Source organism: Antechinus flavipes, chromosome 3, assembly GCF_016432865.1.
Source record: "Antechinus flavipes isolate AdamAnt ecotype Samford, QLD, Australia chromosome 3, AdamAnt_v2, whole genome shotgun sequence".
Taxonomy (NCBI): domain Eukaryota; kingdom Metazoa; phylum Chordata; class Mammalia; order Dasyuromorphia; family Dasyuridae; genus Antechinus; species Antechinus flavipes.
The window spans coordinates 312,246,233-312,269,497 of record NC_067400.1 but is presented as its reverse complement, the minus strand read 5'-3'; the positions used below and the strand labels follow the sequence as shown (position 1 = coordinate 312,269,497).

Below are 23,265 nucleotides of genomic sequence, written 5' to 3'. Positions count from 1 at the left end.
TCCTTTGGGAACTGCATAGCCAAGACATGTCTGAACCCTCATCTTGAAATACTAATAGGATTATAAGGATATAGGGGACAGCTAGGGGGCACCATAGTGCACAGAACACCAGGCTAGTCAAGAAGATTCGTCTTCCTGAGATGAAATCTGGGCTCATACACTAACTAGCTTTATGACTCTGGGCAAATCACTTAACACTGCTTGCCTCCATTTCCTAATATGTAAAATGGGCAGGAAAAGGAAGTGGCAAATTACTCCATTATATTTGATAAAAAGACCCCCGATGTCCCAAAAAGTCAGACACCAATAAAGAATTATAGACTTTTATCATGAAAAAGAATTATTGTTTGTAGTCTATTTAACTCTTATCCCACTTCATCATCATGATTGAACTAGAAAAACATGAATGATGGTGAAGGGAGAGTGGAATCCTTGCACTCAACCTCATTATTACATTCCCTTGCTCCTAGCCTTCAAGGAGATGATGGGCCAGTCAGCAGGGACTGAAATGCAGTCTCTGCATGTCACATCGTATCAGTGTTCTATATCCCAGCTGTGCGGCACTTTAGCATTTGTGGTAAGAGCCTGGAAAAGACATTTGGCAAAAACCACAGTCTTTCCCAACATGCCTTGCAGGCTAGCCTCCCTGAGCCTCTAGCTGCATCCTTTCCTGTATGAAGTGTATTTAGCATTTAGTCAAGAAAATACCAATTAATTCCCCCAGCAGGAGGGGCATTCTTAGAACTGAATTCCTGAAAGCCATCTAGCCCTGCTCTTTAGGGAATATGCCGGAACCCTATTAAGTGAAGGTTAAACACTCTTTTGTTTCGTCATTGTTCTCAACATCCATGCAAGCTATATAGTCAGTTTTTGGCTCTGAATATCTGTCCTAAGTGGACTGAGAACCAATAGGTTATTTGCTATCAGCTTAGCACTACCATGCAGGGAAATTCATATTTAAAAGTAAAGATGATAAAAATAGATCACATTCCTCAAGGCATCTGTGGTTTATAAAATGCCTTGCTCGGAAACAACCCTGTGGAGGACATAATGCTGAGACACAGGGAAACACAATGACTTGTCCATAGTCACATAGTCACATTGGGGCCAGAACCTGAAACCCCATGTCCTGCTTCCAAGTCTATGAATAATAATGACTACCATTTTGTAGAACTTTAAGGCTTATAAGACCCTTACTTTTGTTATTTTATTTGATCCTTATAACAACCCTGTGATGGGGGTGCTATTATTAACCTCCTTTTACAGCTGAAGAAAATGTGGCTGAATGGAGTCAAGAGACATGTCCATGGTCACACAGCTTGTAAGTTCCTGGGTCAGGATTAGGATTTAGTTTTTTTCTGACTACAAGGATAACTCTCGATTGACTATGTCACCTAGCTGCCTTGCAGTTTCATTCCCAATCCCAGCATCCTCTCTTCTATGTTAGACAGGCTTAAGAGCTTTTGGAACTCTATTTTAAAAGTAGGAATATTTTGCGAATTCCTTTATCATCATCATTAATTAAACATGATTAATAATAAAAACCTATACACAATGCTACTCTGGTTCAGGGCGTCACATCTTACTGAAAAAGGAACAATATCCTAGGGTTTGGCAGAGCAGAAATTAGATAAAAAAGAATGGCTCAGTTGAAAACCAGGTAGAGCTCTTCAGTTAGAATTAAGAATCTTTATATTTTAGACAAAATGATGGAAGTTGGGAATGAGAGAAGATCAACTTACCCAAGAGATGGATGCTGGGGTGTGGAATAGAGTGGAGAAGAAACATAATGCCCAAAATATGGAGAAATTTCCGTGTTGATGAAGAATTGGATGTTGTAGGGAAGTGGGCAAGGAACAGTAAAGGACAAAGAAGGATTACTGCTAGGGGAGGAAGTGTTTTCCTGGGTAATGTTATTAGTGTTCTCAAAATTTGTGTGCCCTGGAACAAAATCTACAATGTGTCACCCAAGTTATTATTTCTAAGAATGACCCAAGGGCCAAGCAAAATGGAATTTATGTTCATATGTATCAATGAATATCTGGCTGATGGGCAAGTGAGGATCACATGGCTGAATGTTGTAGCCAACACATTATCTAGTACATTCTGTCATGACTTCACATTCACTAGTCTGGGAAGAAAATTGTGGGAAGCTTTTCTCCCTCATATCCAAAAGGTGTATAACCAAAGGTCAAATCACTAAGTATGTACAAGCTAAGGTCAGGAAAGTCTGAAGTACAATTACTTGCAGTTTAATGTTATAGATTCTCTATACAATTCTTGTCAAGAGTTCTACAGAATGGGACAGCAAGGATGAATTGTGAGCTGCATCATTGGAGGCAGCATTGAAATCAATGAAATCATAGATCCATGTGAACAAGTGAACTATAGATTTATCCAAATATTCCAAGTGAGAAACAAAATAGTATCAATTTTTAATTTACTGAAAGGCGAACTTTCTGCCTACACTTAGACTATTTTTAAATATGATCTTGAATAAAACAATAATCTCTCTGTATGTGGTGTGTGTGTGTGTGTGTGTGTGTGTGTGTGTGTAAGACAGAGAGAGACAGAGAAACAGAGAGACATAAAGACAGAGAGAGAAATAGAGATAAAGAGAGAGATATAAAGAAAATAGTATGGATATACACAAAGAGACATGGAGAGAGACAGAGAATAATTTATCCTACAGATCACTTGTTTTGTCTACCTTGTGGAACAGAAGTTCCATGGAGTGTTCAGAATCATGAAGATTTCTTAAATTCTGACCTGTACAAACAGAGGGCCAAGTGGAATTCACCTCTTGTAAAAACAAAGAAACAAACAAAAAGACATGTTACCTCCTTGCATGTTAAACTCTTCTTTCTCCATTACTGCTATACTTTTTTACAACTCATCTGCTCCCTTGTATTTTTGTTGTTATTCTTATAGTTAAAATACTTTGCATCATTCCCTAAAATTCACCCTGCAACCTGGGTGGAGAACCATAATGTTTATTGTTCTATTAAACTTAGGAATCTAAGGCCCCGAGTTCAGGTCCTCAACTACTTAACCATGGTCATACAAATATGACATGTTATAACTTCTCTGTTTCACAGTGTCCTTCTCAGTCAATGAAGCTAGTTAAATAGCAATCTCTAAAGACACTTTCAATTCTAAATCCCACGAAATATGACAAATGTGGCAGAGAACTGTTTGACCAGATTTGGAATATAAAAATCCAGGATATTTTCCAAAAAATTCTTCTGAGAGCTGTCATGTGTTACCATAATAATTGAACAAATGGGAGAACCACTCTTTAATTTAACAAGTTAAAAAAATAGATGATTAGTATATGGAAAGGGTCACCTAAATATCTTGACAAGAAACTAGGTTTCTGAGGCTTGTGCAAGGACTATCATCCTCTCAGTCAGACTTCATTTATAAACTTTATTTTCTCAGATGGCAAGGCATGGCCTCTGAGCCTGAACTATTCTTTGAACAAAACTCTTTGTATTTTGGCAAGGTTTTATTTTATTTTCAAAATGCTGAGCCTCATCAACCACCCACCCTTTTCTCAGATAAATTCAAGAAAGTGAAAATAGTTCTTCTGGATGCATAGAGGTGGAGAGGGTGAAACTTTAAAAAACATTGCACAGAGATTGAGAATCACTGGGGGTCATCAAGTGCAACCAACTTATTTTACAGATGAGCAAACTAAATCATAGCAATGTTAAAGGACTTTTGCTTAGGATCACATGACTAATACATATTTGAGGCAGTATTTGAATCCACATCTTCCTTAATCCAAATCTAGTTCCTTATTTACTATTATCTTCACCTTAAACTGGAAATCAGTCAGTTATTATATAGGCAATCTGCTTAATTTTATATAGCCTTTCATCTTAACACTTATTTCTCTTTTGATTCTTGACTAGTTAGACTCTCATCCCATCCGCTTCCTCCATTCTAATCACCTCTCTGTTATCTTGATAAGGAACATATCAAATGTTATGGTATATTATTGTTTTACAAGAAATGATCAGGAGGATGATTTTAGAGAGGCCAAGAGAGATTTACACGAATTGATGTTAAGTAAAATGAACAGAATCAGGAGGTTATTGTACACAACAATATCAATATTATACGAAGATCAATTCTAATGAACGTGACTCTTCCCAAAAATGAAATGATTGATGCCAGTTCCAATGATCTTGTGATGAAGAGAGCCATCTACACTTAGAGAGAGGATTGTAGGAACGGAATGTGGATCACAACATAACATTTTCATTCTTTTCTTTGTTGTTCACTTGCATTTTGTTTTCTTACTCATTTACTTTCTTTTTTTATCTGATTTCTCTAGTGAAGCAAGAGAATTGTATAAACATATAGACGTTATATATGTATATACATAAACATGTATAAACACATACTGAATTTAACATATTGTAACATGTTTAACATATATTTTAATTGCTTGCCATCTAGGGGAAGAGGTAGGGGGAAGGAGGAGAAAATTTGAAACACAAGGCTATGCAAGGATGAAAGTAGTCAAATTATCCATGCATATGTTTTGAAAATAAAAAGCTTTATTAAAAAATGTAAAAGAAAAGGAACATATCAATCAGTTCATGCTTTGAAAATAGCATTTTATTTCCATACAGCTAAAGTTACAAAGTTTCTCTACTTCCATCTACATACATTATCTCATTTGATCTTCACAATTCTGGATTGCAAGTAAAACAGAGATTGTTGTCACCATTTTACAAATGAGAAAAATGAAGGTCACAGAGAGAAAGTGAATTGTCCAGAATCATGTAAATATTTAGTGATTGAGATTTTAGTTTAATTCACATCTACTAAACATTGGTTGAATAGTCTTTCTTCCATAGTTACCTTTTACTTGCTGGAAAACATAATTGACTCACTGCAAGGATTTAACTAGGAGAGACTAGTCTAGAAGAGGTGACTTAATATGTTCTGAGACTAGTGGTATTTTTTAATTAATTCTTTTAATTAATAAGTATTTATTTTCTATGTTTTTTGTTCCATGGGGACATGTCTATAATGAATTTCAAGCTTCTCTAAATAACTAGTAATTCAATCAACAAGCCTACGTTAATTATTATGTGCCAGGTTGGTGAGAAAAGGAAGGAGACTTTTTTCAGGTTCTTTTTGAGTAAAAACTTAAGTAGTTACCTATATAGACTTTTACTGGCTATGTGACTTCAGGACAATCACTTACCTTGCTGGACCTCAATTTCCTCATCTGTAAAATGAGAAGGTTGGATTTGATAATTTTTAAGTTCTCTTCTAGCTCTAAACCTATAACCCATGATCGATTATTATCAAGGTTATTTGGCCAGAAATTTCTCCTGGACATATAGCCTATAAGGAATTCTTCTTTCTTCTTCCTGATGCAAAGCAACACTGAGAAGCGACTGTAATAATTCAACGTGGAAACTCCCTCTCATTCTAACGTTGCTTACTTAGGTTGATGCAGTTAGATTTGAATTAAAGTCTTAGACACAATGGAGGATTTTGCAAAATCCTGCACAGAGCTTCTCATTGCAGAATGAATATTCTTCCCATTCCCAGTAGGCAAAGTTTAACTGCCTGGCATTCTTGTATTGATTCTATTTCTAGTAATGTATATAATGTAGAAATTTTATCAGCTGACTTACTCTCTATTCATCATCGAAAACAACTACTTTGCAAAAAGAAAAACAATTTCATTCTCATTTGATATTTCCATGTCTGTGAAGACTATAGGACGTCTTATGTAGGCAAATAATAAAATTTGTCAGCTCCTTATCCTTCACTTTGGTGTGTCCTACTCTCCACCTGTTCCAAATTTCCTATCATACCTTTATCCTGCTCCTCCAGGTGTATGTTTAAATGCAAAGTTATTTGAAATCTTCTCTGATCCTTCTCCCCCACCCCATCTCTTACAGCCTTGGAAATCCACTTGATTTCTCTTCTGTGTGGCTCTCATATCTAACAGAGGCCCTTAGTGCTTTAGAAAATGACAGGGGGGAAAAATAAGTATTATTATGCTAATGAAAGAAGGTTAAAAACTAAAAAAGGACTCACCTTCCCCTAATCCTCCAACTTTTCCTTATTTAAATTAATGTATATCTATAGTATTTTACCTCTTCTTAAATTCTTCTTTATTTTCTTGTGTTTTATAACACAAATGAAGCAAAACACATGTCCTGGTAAATTATTTAAAGCCTTTTTTTAAAAAAAATTTCTATCCTAAATCTAGATATCTCTTTGTTGGATTGTGTTGCTGATACCAATCAAAGAAGGATAGTATTATTTATTTTATTTTTATTTATTTATTTATTTTTTAAAGATTTTTTTTTTTTTTTTTTGGCTGAGGCTTTTGGGGTTAAGTGACTTGCCCAAGGTCACACAGCTAGGAAGTGTTAAGTATCTGAAGTCGGATTTGAACTCAGGTCCTCCTGACTTCTGGGCTGGTGCTTTATCCACTGCACCACCTAGCTGCCCCGATAGTATTATTTATGAGGCAGAAGATGAACAAACTTTTTGTAATGAAGAATCCATTGGTATTTAGGCCAGAAGAGAACACCAGCATAAGGCTGAAGCCAGTAAACAATTTCAAAGATAGATATAGGGATGAAACAGGCTATGGATTCTACGTATGAGTGTACAAACAATTCTGTTTTTTTAAAACATCCCTATTCTATTGGTCAGGGCAGTGAAGCTCTCTGGACAGAGTTCACTAGTATCTATGAGTTGTACGCATAATGCATCGTTCAATGCATCACAACAGACAATTGTTTCTGATGTATTCTAGGATACTGGTACCTTTAGACTCAAAATACTGAAATGATTAGAGTTGGATTTCTATACCTAGGATTGATTGAATCATGGAGCTTCTGAAAGGAAAGCTTGTTAATGTTATGCATTTAAAATTAATCACAAATTTCTTAACTTGACAACTGCTTCCTGTGATCCAGAGAACCTTATGAAAATTGCAGTGATTAAAAGAAATAAATACAATCATTAGAATTTTCAGCCTTATCTATATTCATAATACATTATTCAAATAAACAAGCCTTCTCATTGGTTAATTTTGTGTTAAAAATTGTGGATATCTTGCAGTAGCTTATATTGACAGTACCATTTATACAAATTGGACTGTCATTGCCATTAGAAATGATGAAACCAGGAAGTTTTATGTGAAGTGATACATTCAAAAATGAGCAGAACTTAAAGAGTTTTTATTTTCTTGTATCAGGGACTTTGTTCATGCTGTTCTTCTTATTGACTGTACTTTGTGTCTCTTAACTTTTTTTGAAGCTTGAAGATAATGTGATCCTGAATTAAACACCTTTCTCTTCTCTTCCTCTTAAAATATAAATATATCATAATAAGGTATTCTTTTTAAATTCTTCAAATGTACTTAACCTAGGATTCTCTCCTTTCTCCCATGGTTTCTCTTCCAAGATTTTATTCAAATATCATTTTAAAAAACCAATGAAACAGAAATTCTTGAAAGCTCTCTCTTTTTTAAAAGTCTGCCCCCTTAACTATACTTTATTATTATATTTAATTATATTATATTCATATTATACTCAGTTTTGTAGAAGTTATTATTACTTAATAAACAAAAATTCATCAGGTGCTGACTATAAAGATTTTTTTAAAACGTAGAAAGCAGGGTCCTTACCTTCAAGGAGCTCACATTTTAATAGAGAAAACACCATACCCACAAAAAACAAATAAATCCCAAAATAACAACAGCAACAACAATAATAGCCCCCATAATTATAAGATATGTTGTTGCTATTGTTTGTCCTTTGATCTGGAATAGAACCATTACATCTGGAATGTAAAATCATAACCTGTAAGTAAATTAGATTTAAGTAAGGCAGTGTTGTGGAAACTGCAAGCCTCACTCTCTCCTCCAAAGCTATTTGGGTCAAGTGACAAGATATAGATCAGGACAACTGAAAACTGACAGATACAGTGGGAGGCCTTGACTTTAACTTAAGATCTTTCCCAAGTCTTTGTCTGAGGCAAAGCCAATCAGGCAATGAGGGAAAAAAAACAGTCTCTCTCTTATCTAATAATAATAATAATAATACATATATATACATATACATATAGATAGATAGACAGACAGACAGATAGATAGACAGATAGATCTGGGAGGGGAAGACTCTCAAGGTTTCTGGCCAAAGCAGAAAAAAAAATTCTATTTACATGCTCTCAGAATCATCAGACCCCAAACAATGACCAAATGAGGTTTGGGCTGGGACCTATTGTTAGCCAATCTATGAAAGTCAGAGTGAGCTAGCTTAAAATGTAGCCCATAAAACTCTTGTGAGGTTTCAGAGATAAAAATTTATATTCTCTTGGGCAGAATACCTACAAGAAAGGGTATGATTCCCTATGTAAACAGAGAGGAGGGAAGGAAAGAAAGAGTAAAGAAAGGAAAGGCAAGAGGGAAGGAAAGCAGAGAAAGGGGAGAAGGAAGGAACTGTGTTGCCCAACTACTATCCACAAATTGGTAATTGTTGCTTGTCCTTCATTCTCAAAGAGAACTGTGACATCAGTAAAGTGTGTTATGACTTGAAAGCGTTATTATAATGAACCCTTGAGTCAAGAGAAAGATAGTGCCAGGTTTCCAAAAGAGGAATTAATCAGTCCAAAATAATCATAGGACAGGTCAAAGTTGCCATGCTAATCAGTGGTGAGATGGGGCAATATAGTTGAGATAAGGAATCCAAGTTTTTACAAATAAAAAGGAAGGGAGAATAAAAGAAAAAAAAAAGAAGGAAGGAAGAAAAGGAAATGAATGAAAGAAAAATAAAATGGAAAAAAAATGGGTGTTTTTGTTGTTGTTGGAAATAGCTTTAAAGAATCTAAAGATTATTATCTCTCTTTGATCTGTTTTTCAGATCATTTGATAATAGGTGTACTTATTTTCTAGTTGTTGTTGCTTTTTTTTTTTTTTTTTTTTTTTTTACTCTGCTCTAATAATTCTTTCTCCCTATGGAATCACTGAGTTCTACTGGCTCCACTCTCTTTTTTCAGGGAGGAAAACAAGGCTACAAACTGGATTAGACTTTTTATCTTCTCTTCTAAGCTTATTTATTACCTTGTAATTTATCCTCAACAAGATTTTGAATTTCATTTTTTCTAAAAACAAATTCTTGCTTCATTTCTTGCAGATACTTATAGTCAAGTCATTTTTTTTTCATCTGAGAGTCATTTTTATTTGCCATAAAGTACCTTTCTTCTTATGTATTAACCTTTGTAAAACGTCTCAACTCATAATTTTTTTATGTGTGTGGTCAAAGTTTTCTCTTTTTTTTACCCATTTCTAGCATTAATTTCTAGTTTAAATTTGGTACTAGAGCCAGGGTTCTCTCCCTACACTCATGGACAAGACGGATAGGCCCTATTTAGTCCTATACCCTATATAATATAAATATTATTTCAGATGGGATGTCTGGGATCAGGCCCAATGGTTAAAAAAATAGTTCCTGCTTCTCCTGGTTCCCCCAGTATAAATATTACTCTTTTTTCTTTCTCTCTTTTTCTTTGCTCCATTGTAAACAGGTAGGTCTTGATCAGTGGAAAATCACACATATTCCAGACCTTCTACAGGGCTCTGCTTTCATGTATGTCTTGTCATATAGCTGGTCTTGATAGCTACTGTTGTTTTTCTATTATTTTCCTGGGCTTACTTTAAATCCCAATTAAAATCCTATCTTCTATAAGAGGCTTTTCTCAGTTACTATACTTTTAATCCTGTCATCTTTTAATTATTTCTTACTTGTCTTATATTTGACATCTTATATACATTTGTTGCTTTTCTCCTTGATTAAATTATGAACCCCTTGAAGACTGGACTGTCTTTTGTGTTGTTTAATATCCCTAGAACTCAGCATAATACTTGCCACATAGTAGGGTCCTCAGAAATGTTTATTGACTGGTTAAATGTTATGACTCTCAGTGCCCTTTGGCCTTCACTAGACTGCCTTATATTGTTGAGTTGTAAATCAAGGAGGCTGGAATGTAGGAAACAGTTTTGGGAAATTCAGGATAGAGATGATAAATCAATTCATGAAAATGGTTGTGGTAATTGATGGAGAAAGTATAGAAAGAAATCTCAGGATTGAACCTTAAGAGAACACCATGTTTTGGGGACAGATGATTGCTGCTAATTCAACAAAGTAGAATAAGGAGTGATTAGATATCTAAGAAGACAAAGTAGAAAAAAAATTTCCACAAAAGAAGGTAGACATAATATGGAATGCTGATAATGAAAGAAAATAGAACCAGAAATTATAATTTTAAAAGATCAACAGTGAAAAGGAGAATTTTTACAGTTTGATAGCTTGAATGAATGAGTCAAAAGAAGTGTGTATTTATGAATAGGGGAGATTAGAGTATTGTTGTATTCAGGGAGGAAAGAAGCAATATATATAGAGAGAGATTTAGTATCAGAGAACAGAAAATGTCTATGGGCTAAGTTCCAGGTAGAGTTTTGAGAGGTTAAGGCACAAATAGAAGTGTTAACCCTGGAAGGGAGAAGGGACATTCTTTCTCAGGGACAACGAAAATAAAGATCTGAAGACAGGAATAGCTATAGAAGGGTTTTAATGTGTGCAGAAGAGGGCTTCAGTTTTCTCAATATAGTAGGAGGCAAGGCCATATGTTGTGAGAGAAGTGTTAGGATAGCAGAGGGGGCTTAGGAAAGAATAAATCCCACTCAGATTTTGGGTAGTGAGTTCAGGAAAAACTTTGAATTTTAATGGAAGCTGAGATGTATGAAAATTACTATTGAAATATCAAGACATTATCATGAAAATTCTAGGAAGCTTAAGAAATTTGGGACATCAGATGTGTATTTAGGGTGAAAGAACTACTACTTATCCTGGGAAAGTCCCAATTATCAGGCACTGATTTTTATCAGTAGCTATCTATATCTTCCATCTTTCTTTCATCATACTGAACCAAAAGCTCAAAATATAGAGAAGATTTTTGCTTTGGGTAGGCATTGGACTGGATAACACATAGAGTATCTTGCCCCTTTTAGATTAATATACTAGGAACTCTCTTTTCCTTTTCCCCAAAAGCTCTTCTCTGAACATCTCCTGCTCATTCTTTCATAGCTAGAGCTGATTTTCCAGCAGGCACATACACACAAAGTCAGCTCTTCTCAGCTCTTCTCATCACAGCATGAGCTAATACAGTTTCTTTCTGCACTGCATGTGAACCAAAGATAGGTTAGAAATGAATTAAAATATTTTTCCTAAAATGGGATGGATTGAATTGAGATGACAATGTGAATTCTTGGAATGTGCACTGGATTTGGAGCAAGGGTATATGAATTTGGGAACAGGATTTGCAACTTTTTAGGCTATGTGACCTTAAATAAATCACTTAATCTTATTTTAGTTTTTGCAATTACAAAATAGAAATAAGTATGTTCTAATCATTACAGGATAGTGATGTTGAAAAGTACTTAATAAACTAGAACATTTTATAGAAAATGAATTATTTCAAATATTGAATGTCATGTGATGTCATACTATATTTTTAAGTAAATAATAACAAATTTCACATTCTTTTTATATTTTTATATCTTTCAAAATGTAGTTTAATTTTTTTTTCACATTCAAAATTATCCAGTTTCCCTTTCTCATCCTCCTTCCCAAAGAGTCATCATTCAACTTAACAAACATACTTTAAAGGAAAAAAAAAAAGAAAGAGAAAAAATAGCAAAACTGATTGTTAACGTCAAAATAAACTCAAAATATGTTCAATGCTCCTCCACCAGGAGGTCCTCCATTAATTGAAAAGAATAGGGTCAGGGTGTCTTAAAGATCCTATACTAAGCATTGGGGATGCAAAAAAGAGGCAAAAGCAGTACTTTTCCTCAAGGAGTTTATAATTTAATAGATTTAATACTGGAAGAAATCTAGGAGATCATCTAGTACAACACCCTTCTTGTACAGCAAGAAAACTGAAGCATTGAAATGTTTGGAAAAGGTCACACAGGGAATTAGACAAGATAGACACATCTCCAAAATTTGAGAATTAGTCCACTCATTCCTCATTCTGGACACTTTACTTTACCATGTTGCTCTTCTGATATGACAAAACCAAGGCTTTGGAGAGTCAATTAACTTGATGAGGCCTCTACTCCTCGAATAGTTAATCAGAATCTAAGCCCTAACTTCTAGATCATATCTGATGTTTTTCTCCAAACGAGCAGAATAGGTGTTTCTCTTTGGGTTAAGTGAAGACACCTTGTCTATTCTTGTACAATTCAGATAAAATATTTTAAAAATTAAAGTATCTATACCCCAAAACTTAATCTTGTCGAATCTATACAATAGAAATTCAGGTGGAAAGTGACCTAAAGGTCAAATGCAAGATAATGTTTGGGGGGAGAAATGGGAAATAATGTTTAGAGAATTAAGATAGAGAGATCAGGAAACTTATTTACTCTAGTTTTAGGGACAGGCCCAGGGGAAAGAAGGTATCAAGTAGAATATTCAAGTTTTGTGTCACCATGGTAACAACCTACCTTGAGAATTGAACTTGGGATGTATATATCAACTTTTAACTCCCTCCTACATTGTCCCACTTTTAAGAGTTCATACACAGATCTGATATCAATAATTCTATCATGCAGGATTACCTTCCTCCTATTGTCTAAAATGTTTCAACAATAAGCATTTGTCTTAGGTTCTTACATGCTTGGCAGAAAGGGAAATACACTAAATCTATTTCATGAATTCTTCTGGGATCCTTGGTGAAAGGAAACCTTACAATCTTAAATGTCAGTTCTCTTTACAGAAATGCGAAGGAGGCATTCCATGCTGTCATTCTTTTTTCATGCTGCCTGCTGGCCGTTATTTGGAGGCAATGATTCCAAAAGATCTAGTGGTCACTAAAATAAATAGAAGTCACAGACACAAATCAGAATGTTAGAAAACACACAGCAAAATTGCATCCACTTTAATTACAATATGCATTTCATGTTTTGAAGAGGTAGGGATTTAGTGGGTTGGAGAGACACTGAAGGACATTTCCAGCTGGCAGAAGCTAAAGAGAGTGCTTTCAAACTAACTGTAGCAAGATGGTGTAACAACTTAAAAGGGATAAGTATTCAGAGGATGACAGAAAAGGGGAGCAGAGACAAAGGCTTCAGAGTAGAGGAGCATATCTATGAGAAGCATTAAAATAATGGAACAGATTGGCAATGAATCTTGTCTTCTGTTTGTAGGTACAATGGAAATACCTGAAAATGGCAGGCATATGAATGTAGTCAAATGAAATATTAGATGGGAAGGGCTTTGATGTCAGCTAATATCAGTTATTCTTATTATATCTAGGTTTCTTACTGATTTCAAAGAGTGATAGTTATTACTAGTGGAGTTTATCACCACCAGCTGCCACAGAGATTTAGACTGAGTAGGGACTTCTCTAAATCCCAAGAGGAATTTCCAGTGTGGTTTGCAGGAGCTATAGACCTGATGGGCAGTGACAGGAGACAATGGGAGGGGGAAATCAGCGATGTATCAATAAGTGTTTTCAAAAAAAAAAAAGAAAGAAAAAAGAAAGAAGTAAACCTGAATTTTCTAAAAGTTCCACTTTTAAATTTCATCACCAAGAAAACTTGCATATTCTTATTTTTTTAAAATGAGATATTCTAAAGAAGCAATAACAAAAGCAAGTAAATCTTCTTAAAGTACAGGGTGAGTACAAATCATGGATCCTTCTTGACCTAGCTGAAGGGCTCATTTCTGCTACTATTTAGAAGACAATTATAATCATTGATGCTTATATAGCACTTTAATGTTTGTTAAAAAAAAAACTGAATGTACATTATCTCATTCAAGTCTAATAATAATCCTGTTGTAGCAGTAAATACTACATGCATTGTCTTTACTATACAGGCATTAACTGAAACTCAGAAAAGTTAAAGAGACTTTCCCACGGTGAGATAGTTAATAATAAATCACAGAACTATGAATTGAACCCAGAACTTCCTTAACTCCAAATCCAGATCTACTCTGTTCTACTGCCTATCATATTCAGTATTAAGTACTGAAATATTAAGAAATGTGATTATATATGTATAGACACATACATATATTATCTATCACTACACTATATTAAAATTGTATCTCTTTCAGGTCTCTTTGACCACTGTCATGCTTATTGTTTTTTTTTTTATTGTTTTATTTCATTTTAATGGACAATCACATATAGGAGTAGTTATAGATAATCATGAAGGAATAACAGAATATTGCCAATAAGACACTGGTCTAGTTCAAATAAGTGTTTGATAGTAATCACTATTGCTGTTTGTTCCTTTGTTCTCTCTCCCTCCTCCTTCCTCTCCTCTGCCTCCTCTTTGTGTTCCTCTATCTCCTCCTTCTCCTCCTCCTCCTCCTCCTCCTCCTCCTCCTTCTCTCTCTCTTCATCTCTCTCTCTCTCTCTCTCTCTCTCTCTCTTTCTCTCTCTCTTTCTCTCTTTCTCTCTCTCTTTCTCTTTATCTCTCTTCAGTTCTTTTTCTGCATGCAGATAGTATTTTCTGCCCCAAATCTATTGGGATTATTTTGGATCACTGAACCACTGAGAAAAACCAAGTCTTTCATAGTTGATCATCACACATTCTCGCTGCTATTGTGTACAACTGTATTCCTGGTTCTGCTTGTTTCACTCAGCATGCTTTTAGTTAAGATAAGTTTATAAGTAGCTAGAATAAAATGTCAGTAACAGGGACTAAGATTATGAAAGAGAATCTGGAAGTCTTTTACAGACTGTTCCATAAATTAAGAGAATATAATAGTTACTTGCAAGGTGTCTCATAAATTAAGGGAGCAAAGGAGCCATTGGAAACTTCCATAAATTAACTAAGGCCACATCCTGAGACTGTGTGCTAAATTAGAGGAAGGCAACTAGGACTTACTGTAGTGCCCTGTGGTCTGTAAGCCTCAGATAAGCTCCAGAGAACTCAGTAAAACCAGAATACCAGCAAATGCTATTCTAATGAGCTGACACTAAGGTGCTGCTGATAACTTTGAGATTTTGTGGATATGTTAATGAATTAATACTAAGGTGGTTCAGATAAGAGTTAATCCTTTCCTCCCCCAACAACAACAAAATCATCAATGAAACACCAAAAGAATAAACAAACAAACAAACAAATTAAAAATCCTATTTAAAAAAAATTATAAAAATGACACCTTAAACACCTACCTTTCTTTAACCCCACCCCCACCCCACACACATCATGTGTTGTTAGGATGCATGTTGCCCTGGTGCTTTGTACTCAGTTCCATGTTTACCTTGGCGACTCTTTGTGTTTTTCCCCCTTGCCATGTTCTTCTTCATATTGATTGCCTCACGCCATCCCTTCTTCCTCCAGTTTCATGCCATCTGCCTTTGAACCCCAGTACTGCTTGCCTCTGTACTTTCTGGATCTTATTAAAATATAATTGAAGCATTACTCCCTGCTTGTTCCCATCACGGTATTTCCCAGTGAGTATTCAAAAACTGTGTACTTACTATCCCCCAACTCAACCCAAATGGATCCCATTGTTATCTCATTTCCTTAGTTACAATTAATGATTCCATAAATTAATTGGCAATTTACTCACTGCCACATAAAGTTGGATGATCTCCTTCATGGTGGGTATGGTTCTACCTACTGCTATGGTTTTAGGAAGGCAAAGAGTTTCTTCTTATATTGAAAGATCAGCATTTTGTCTCAGTGTTGACTAATTGGGATTAAAAAAAAGTGAGATTTATACCATTACTTTAGAATGTAGAGTAAATTTTGTTGTCAGGGAAGATTACAGCTATATAACCTCTGTTCAATAAACAAAATTGTTATTCTTGAATTCAATTCCTGATATGACCCAAGTATATCTTTTGTGGTTTTCTTTCTGCAAGTGGGGCATCATTGATGGTTCTTCTAAACCCTCCTTCTCCCTCATATTTTTAGAAAAGTGAAGGGAGTTTGACTTTCAGTTCATGTTATCAAAAAGATGAAAGAGTGGGCTTTTCTCCAGTGTTTACAAATCTACACAGAAATACAATATACTCACATAGGCACATATACAGACCATATTTGCCAGAGTTAAAATAATTAACTGGTTTTCATATAACAAGAAAACAAAAACTTATACACAATAAAAACTTTATGAATGCCAAATATGAAGGAGTTCATTCAGCCCTTTCCTACTTCCCCACCAGACTCTTTAACCAAGTATGGTGCAGAAAACCAACTCTTGTGTTTTGGGACCCATTCAGACATTTCACTCCTGTGATTATTTTTGGCAGCAACTTTTCTCTGCCTCATAGATTGTGTTATAATACACAGTGGACATTGACTCTGTTCAGGAACATTATGTAATTTGGAGAGGGAAGTATAAAAAGGAGGAAGATTAGTTCTCTTACTTCCTGAGATGACTTCCTCTGGATTATAGAATATAAAAATTTTCAAAGGAACATTTTCTCTCATTCCTATGAAAATCAGCAGACATGATTCAGTTTAGACAGCTAAAGAACAGAGATATGGGGCCCAAGGCCAAGATGCATACCTGCATTAGACATGAAGGAAAGAGGAATTCAATTAAGATTGGGTCAGTTTTAATCCCAGAGAAGCCACTTGGTACAGGGATTTGCAATATAAATGTAAAGTAAGGTAAATACCCCATTTGGACTGAGTCTGAGATAGCACTTCAGTGTGGTTTTGAGTGTAAATCCACCATCAAAGGGGAAGGTATCAGAAAGTGAATAGCAAAGAAATATAAGACAGGGAGCATCCCCTTCCCACCCTCAAAAATATATCAAAAGTAAGAAAATTCAATCAAAAACTTAAAACATAAATAGATAAATCTAAAGAGATGATATGTTAATTAAAAGGAAAAAATGACTACTGAAATATTTAAAATAACATATTTCTCTAAATAAATATTATAAGATAAAGGATAGTTAATCAACATATAATGAAATCCAAAATTGTATGAATTCAAAGGAGAGAATGGAACTGTTACAAAATTCTTATAAATGGTTAAAGAAATATGTTCAAGTAGTGAGATAAAAAGGTTAGACAGGAGCAAATGGCAGGATTTACACCTTGCACAAAAGAAATAATTACTAACATAGAAAATTTGGAATCTACACTGGGGACTCTCTCCAAAGAAATGAAATAAAGATTATAGTTTAAGAATAAAAAAAATAATATAATGAAATAAAGGACATTTCAAGAAGAAAAGAAGCAAAAAGCAATAATATTAAAAGACATATGAAATTCAAAAAGGGTACATCATTGATCCTTAAAACAGGATGAGTATAAACACAAGGATCATAAGCCTCACAGAAGAACCTATCAAATAAAAAAATCAAACTGGAGCATCATAATCTGAGAAAAGAAAACAAATATCCCACATATAACTTCCTTACCAAAAAAACAAAAAAAAAAAAAAAAAAAACTGCCCAGAAATTTTGAATACAGAAACACACACACACACACACACACACACACACACACACACACACACACACACATCTCTGTCCCCTCATTGATTCAAAGTATCCATGGATCATATCCAGAAAAAAAGTGGGAGGTGTTTAAGGAACTTGTTGCCCTATCAGTATTTCAGGAATCTGAAGAATAACCAGACCTACTAACAGAGTCATATGAAACCATCAGGGTGGGAAATTTAGAGAGTATATACAAAAATGATCTGGGGAGCACCTGTTTCATTGCTTACTTGGCCCTCCAGAGATAAGTAATGTGATCTCATTGCTCTTCTTTTTACTTTAAGAGATGGGAAAGTATATGGAGTCCTGGGGCAAATTTCTTCTCCCTTCAGCTATGTTATAACTGCTCTATCCCTTCTTAGTGAAAATCAATGTTTCATCTGCATAATAACCATAGGGTGTTCTAAAATAGGTTTTATTCCCCTGACCTATGGGACTCAGCTCTCTGGTGACCATCCCTATCTTTCCATCTCTTGCTTCAAGTACAAAACTGTATACTTATTACTCTACTGTTCCCAATGGATAGATTTGAGCAAAGATTTATCTTAAGCAAGTTCTAAATTCTCTAGGAAATATTATAAAACATACCCCATTTCAAGTAAGTGCACAAGACACTATCTTACAGACTGTCTTACTAACATAGACTACTTGAGAACTATAACCTTGTCACTCACTTGGTGATTTATACTTTATCATCTAAATTAGATCTACTATCTAATAGTATCTATTATCTATCTAAATTAGAAAGAATAGTGTTTGACCTTTATTTGCTACCTATATGAATATGAACATGAGAGTCATTTCACTGTTTTGGGTCTCAGTTCCTCATATTTAGAATGAGCAGACTGTACTTGCTGATCTCTAAAGTCTTTTCCAGTTCTGAATCCTATAAAGCCAAAAATGCTTTAAACTCCTTAAGAAAAAAAAAATTACAGGACCAACAAGATGAATATGCATTTCTTTTTGTTGTTATCACAGTGTTATGCAGAAAAGTTGGTATCTTTACTATCTACAATAGTTTCTCAGTTGCTAGACTGTTCTCATTCACATGCCATATTGGCCACTGTCTAACATGAAACATATCAATATTTCCAGTGACAATAAATACAGCTATTAGGACAAATCCAAGGCTTATCTTAATTGGCTAACAGATAATCAGGCTTATAGGGCTGCTGAATCCATTAGCATTAACTGGGAAAAAGGCAAATTTTATCAATACTGACACTTGAATACAAGCGTAGTCACTGGAAAATATTAATTTACAATCACCACTAGCACCTTTTCATTAACAGAAACGTGTTACCCCTAATTGGTTGAAGCTCTAAGGCTCTGCCATATCATACTGTGACACTCACAGTAATTCCTCCACTACCTTTGTAGTGCAGAGTTTGTTGCTAAAGATAACCTGCTGAATTGAGAATTTATTATACATGTGTATCAGCTCATTAGGGCACCCTTCCCCTTAGGAGTAGCAGAGATATACTGGCAAATTTTTGCTCCCCAAATGGAATGGGGACCATTTAATTTCCTCTTCCCAAAGAATGTTTTCTTTTGTAGGAAAGAAACAGAATGTTTGCTTCATTCTTGGCCCCTGCCAGACCACTCTCCATGCTCAGCACTAGTCACATCACTATTTCCATCTCACTGGAGTTACCTTCCAGGACCCAGCTTCTGGCCTCCTCCAGGATGACTGGAATGGTCTTAGTCATAAAGCATTTTGAATCATTTCAAGGTAAGACTATACATCAGAGGCAATCAAGGGCCTATTATTGGAAATGATTTAAGTTACTATGTGGCAGTAATGGAAGGGGAGCAAGCAAAGGTATTGGAAAATGCTGAGGTACCAGAAACACTCCCTCAGTTGTAGCCTTTACAGGTAACAATGAGCACCTTGTTGGCATGCCTGACACATGGCAGAAAGATATTACAAATGTTCCTTTCAAAATTATCCCTTCTTAAAATTTTGATGCCTGGGTAGAAGACCATAGAAAGCTACACTCTACAAGTCACTCTACAAGACAAGTGAATTTGTCTTGATGAAGAAGAAAGAGACTACAGAAAATTATGTAGGACATTAGACAGAAAATGCTATTATCGCTGTGCCAACTTATTTCCTACTTATTTCAATGATTCTCTGTGACACACCACCAAAATTGATGGCAACTATCTGGCCTAAATGTACTTCAAGTGATTAACAAACTTTTAGCTGTCGCCATGGCTTATGGCTTAGTGAAATCTGACAATATCAGTGCTGGCTATGAGATTGGTGGTGAAATTTTTTATATTTCTATCCTGGAGATTTAGAAAGGTATATTTGAGATGAAATCTACAATAGAAATGCTTTCTTAGGTGATGAAGACTTTGACTAGGCCTTGTTCCTGAGCATTGTGAAGGAGTTTAAGAGACACATAGCATTTCACTTTAGCAAAGACAATATGGCCCTTCAGTGAGTACAGGAGAACTCTGAGAAGATCAAGTGTGAGTTTTCTTCTGGGCAGACTGACATTAACTTAGTGTATTTCACTATGGATGTTTCTGGTTCCAAGAACTTGAACATGAAGCTAACTTGCGCTCAATTTGAGGGCGTCATCACTTATCTCATCAGGTGGTCTATGCCAGAAGGCCATGTAAGATGCTGAAGTCTGCAAGAGTGCCGTTGGAGAAATCATCCAGTTAGCATGAATAGAATGCCCAAATTTTAGAAGACAAGAAGTCTTTGGCCAAGTCCCTAATAAAGTTTTCAATCCTAATGAGCTTGTGGGTAATCGAGCTGCCATTCAGGAAAGCATTCTAGCTGGTGATGCCACAGATATGCAACTTCTAGATGTTATTCACCTTTCTCTAAACATTGAGACATTAAGAGGCATCTTCAGCAAACTAATCAATAGGAACATGACTATTCCAACCAAGAAGAGCCAAGTGATTTCCATAGTTGCTGATAGACACAAGTTGAAATTAAAGTGTGCCAGGGAGAGAGAGAGAGAGAGAGAGAGAAATGGCCGGAGACAACAAGTTTCTTGGATAGTTAACTTTGATCAGAATTCCTCTAGTTCTACATAGAGTTCCGCAGATTGAAGTCATTGATTTGAATTTGGTGCTATTGGGATTGTACATGCTTCTGCAAAGAATAAAGACACAGGATGTGAATAACAAATTGTGCTCCAGTGTTCTTGTGGGTTAAGCAAAGAAGACATTGAAAATATGGTTAGGAAAGCAGAGAAGTATGTTAAGAAGACAGTAGAAAGAAAGAATTCACTATGGCATCAATATGTTGTCAATATGGTACAAGAAATTATTCATGATACTTAAACAAAGATGGAGGAATTCAAAGACCAATTTCCAGCAGATGACTGTAATAAACTAAAAGAAAAAGAAATCTCTAGAATGAGAGAGGTTTTGAATCGCTAAATAGCAAAAGAGGGGAAAACATTAGTCAGGCAGTATCTGCTCTACCAAAAGGTATCATTAAGTCTCTTTAAAATGGCATATAAAAAGAGGACATCTGATAGAGGGATTTCAAAGCTCTGCTTCTGGAGAACAGAAGGAGGATCAGAAGGAGGGGAAGCAGTCATATCACTAGTTGACCTTGACTAGAGCAGAAATTGGGAAAATATTTGTGAAGCTTGAGAACAAAGGAGTACAAGGACCTTTCTGAATAAAAATGGACAAACTTCTCATTGTGTTTTTTCACCATTCTATGTATAATTTTCTTAATGTCTGGATCTAATGAGTATATTAGATAATTATCATTTGACAGGCAATTCATGTGACACGTGAGTTCTAAATGTTTATCCCTAGCTGTAATGTTCGGGGTAGCTTTCTGGAGGACCTTGAACCAGCCTTGATCTTAGTGCAGGAGGCATGAGAGCCACCATGAGGCTGGTCAAAGATAGAATATCTATCTTCCAGTCCTTCTTAGCCCATATATACCTTATTGTAATTATATCATTACAGCATACTATGTATGTTTGAACTACATCACCATACTTAGTTTTAAGAATATATGTGAACTAGAGAACCATTGTCGAATTAATTCCACTGAGTTAATACCTTGTTACAAGTATACTTCTTCAGAGTTCCAGCCCTCTACATCTTTTGCTTTCTTTTGTATTAGAACACATGTAGTCACGCCCTCCCTGACTTCTCAGGAAGGTAAGAATGTGAAACTAGATATCGTTATTGTTTCCTCTGGACTGAAGGGTCTTACTTGAAACAGGTATATATAAATCCATCAGCATGGGAGGTATTATACAAGCATATAGTAATATAACACAGACTAGTAGTGATGTAACAAACAACATGAATCAACATGAAGAATTATATGTGTCTATAAGTCCTAGAAGGAGGGTATATACATAACAATCACACATACATCTCCTTCAGCAGTCAAGAGATAGTCCAAAACCAATCTATTGTCCATTACTTCATGTCAGGAAATCCAATGATTTCTGCAAGTTTTGAAGTCCTGCAACAGTCTCATTAACAATTTTTGATGTTCAAGAGTCAATTGTCATAACTGCCATGCTCTTTCAGTGGTGGGCACAGTCAGCGATGGAAGCACCTGATATTTCTTGGGTCTTTTCCTTTGTTTTAAGGGTCTTCTCTTTTTCTCTCTGATGGACAAGGTGAATATGGCTCATTGGCACCCATCTGATTCCTTCTCCATCCATAGAGATACAAGCAAACCATCTCCCCCAAGCAGTTAACTTATCTACTCCCTTCCATTCATCATTTTCTGGATCTCTCCATATCACCTGGCAATTATTTAAAGATAGTGGAACTGCTCACACTGGACACTGTCCTTCCAGTGGATTATGAAACTTGCCTGCTGGAGTCAGTGCATCATTATCAAAAATCAAAACATTAATAATATAAAGGGCTAAGTTTGAAAGTTCTCTAGAGTTACCTGTAGCTTGCCCTTTCTTTTATTTTTGGAGGAGAGTCTTGATGTCTCTGTTTCTCCTCTCTACTGTTGCCTGTCCTTGAAAATTAAAAGGTATACCAGTGGTGTGTAAAATCTGACACTGTGCACAAAAATGTGCAAAATATTTAGAAATGTATACAGGTCCATTATCTATTTTTATTGCTTGTGGCGCACCCATAATTGCAAAAGCTTGTATAAGGAATTCAGTGACCACTTGGGCTGTCTCTTTAGCTGCTGGTATTGCAAAAGTAAATCCTGGGACTTCCGGCCAAGATGGCGGAGAGGAAATACACTTCTGTGTAACCTCCGTGTTTTTCTCTCACTATTCATTTCATTTCATGCCTCTGAATTAATGCTCGACTGAAAAAAAAACCATACAATTACTTACCAAGAGAAACCATCCTTGAGACTCGTCAAGAAAGGTCTGTTTTTGCGCGAGGGCGGGGACGGTATTTGGAAGCAGTCTGCGGGCAGCAGCGGCAACCAGAGCACAGATAGCAGCTCAGAACCGGGTGGACCGGAGAGGGGGTAGGACGCAATCGCAACCGTCTCTGCGGTGAGAGCTTTGCTATAGGAGCAAGTCAGCAGCTCAGCAGAGAAGCTAAAAACACCGGGGGTGAAGAATACAATCCCAAACAGCTGGAGCTTCTCGGGACCAGGCCACCCCTCCCCCACAGTGTCTTAGCCCGCTCGGATCTCAGTGCGCAGGCGCCATAGCACAGTAGGACCTGTGCCTCACGAATACCCTGCCCCTCCCCCAAAAAAAGCAGCCTCCATTCAAGGGGTTTTTTTTTCCTTCTGTTTCTTTG

At 35.8% G+C, this 23,265-nt stretch overlaps 1 pseudogene; it reads left to right on the top strand.

Annotated features, from left to right (window-relative positions):
• Positions 1 to 409: 409 nt before the first annotated feature.
• On the top strand, positions 410 to 21,170 carry LOC127557194 (stress-70 protein, mitochondrial-like; annotated as a pseudogene).
• Positions 21,171 to 23,265: the final 2,095 nt, after the last annotated feature.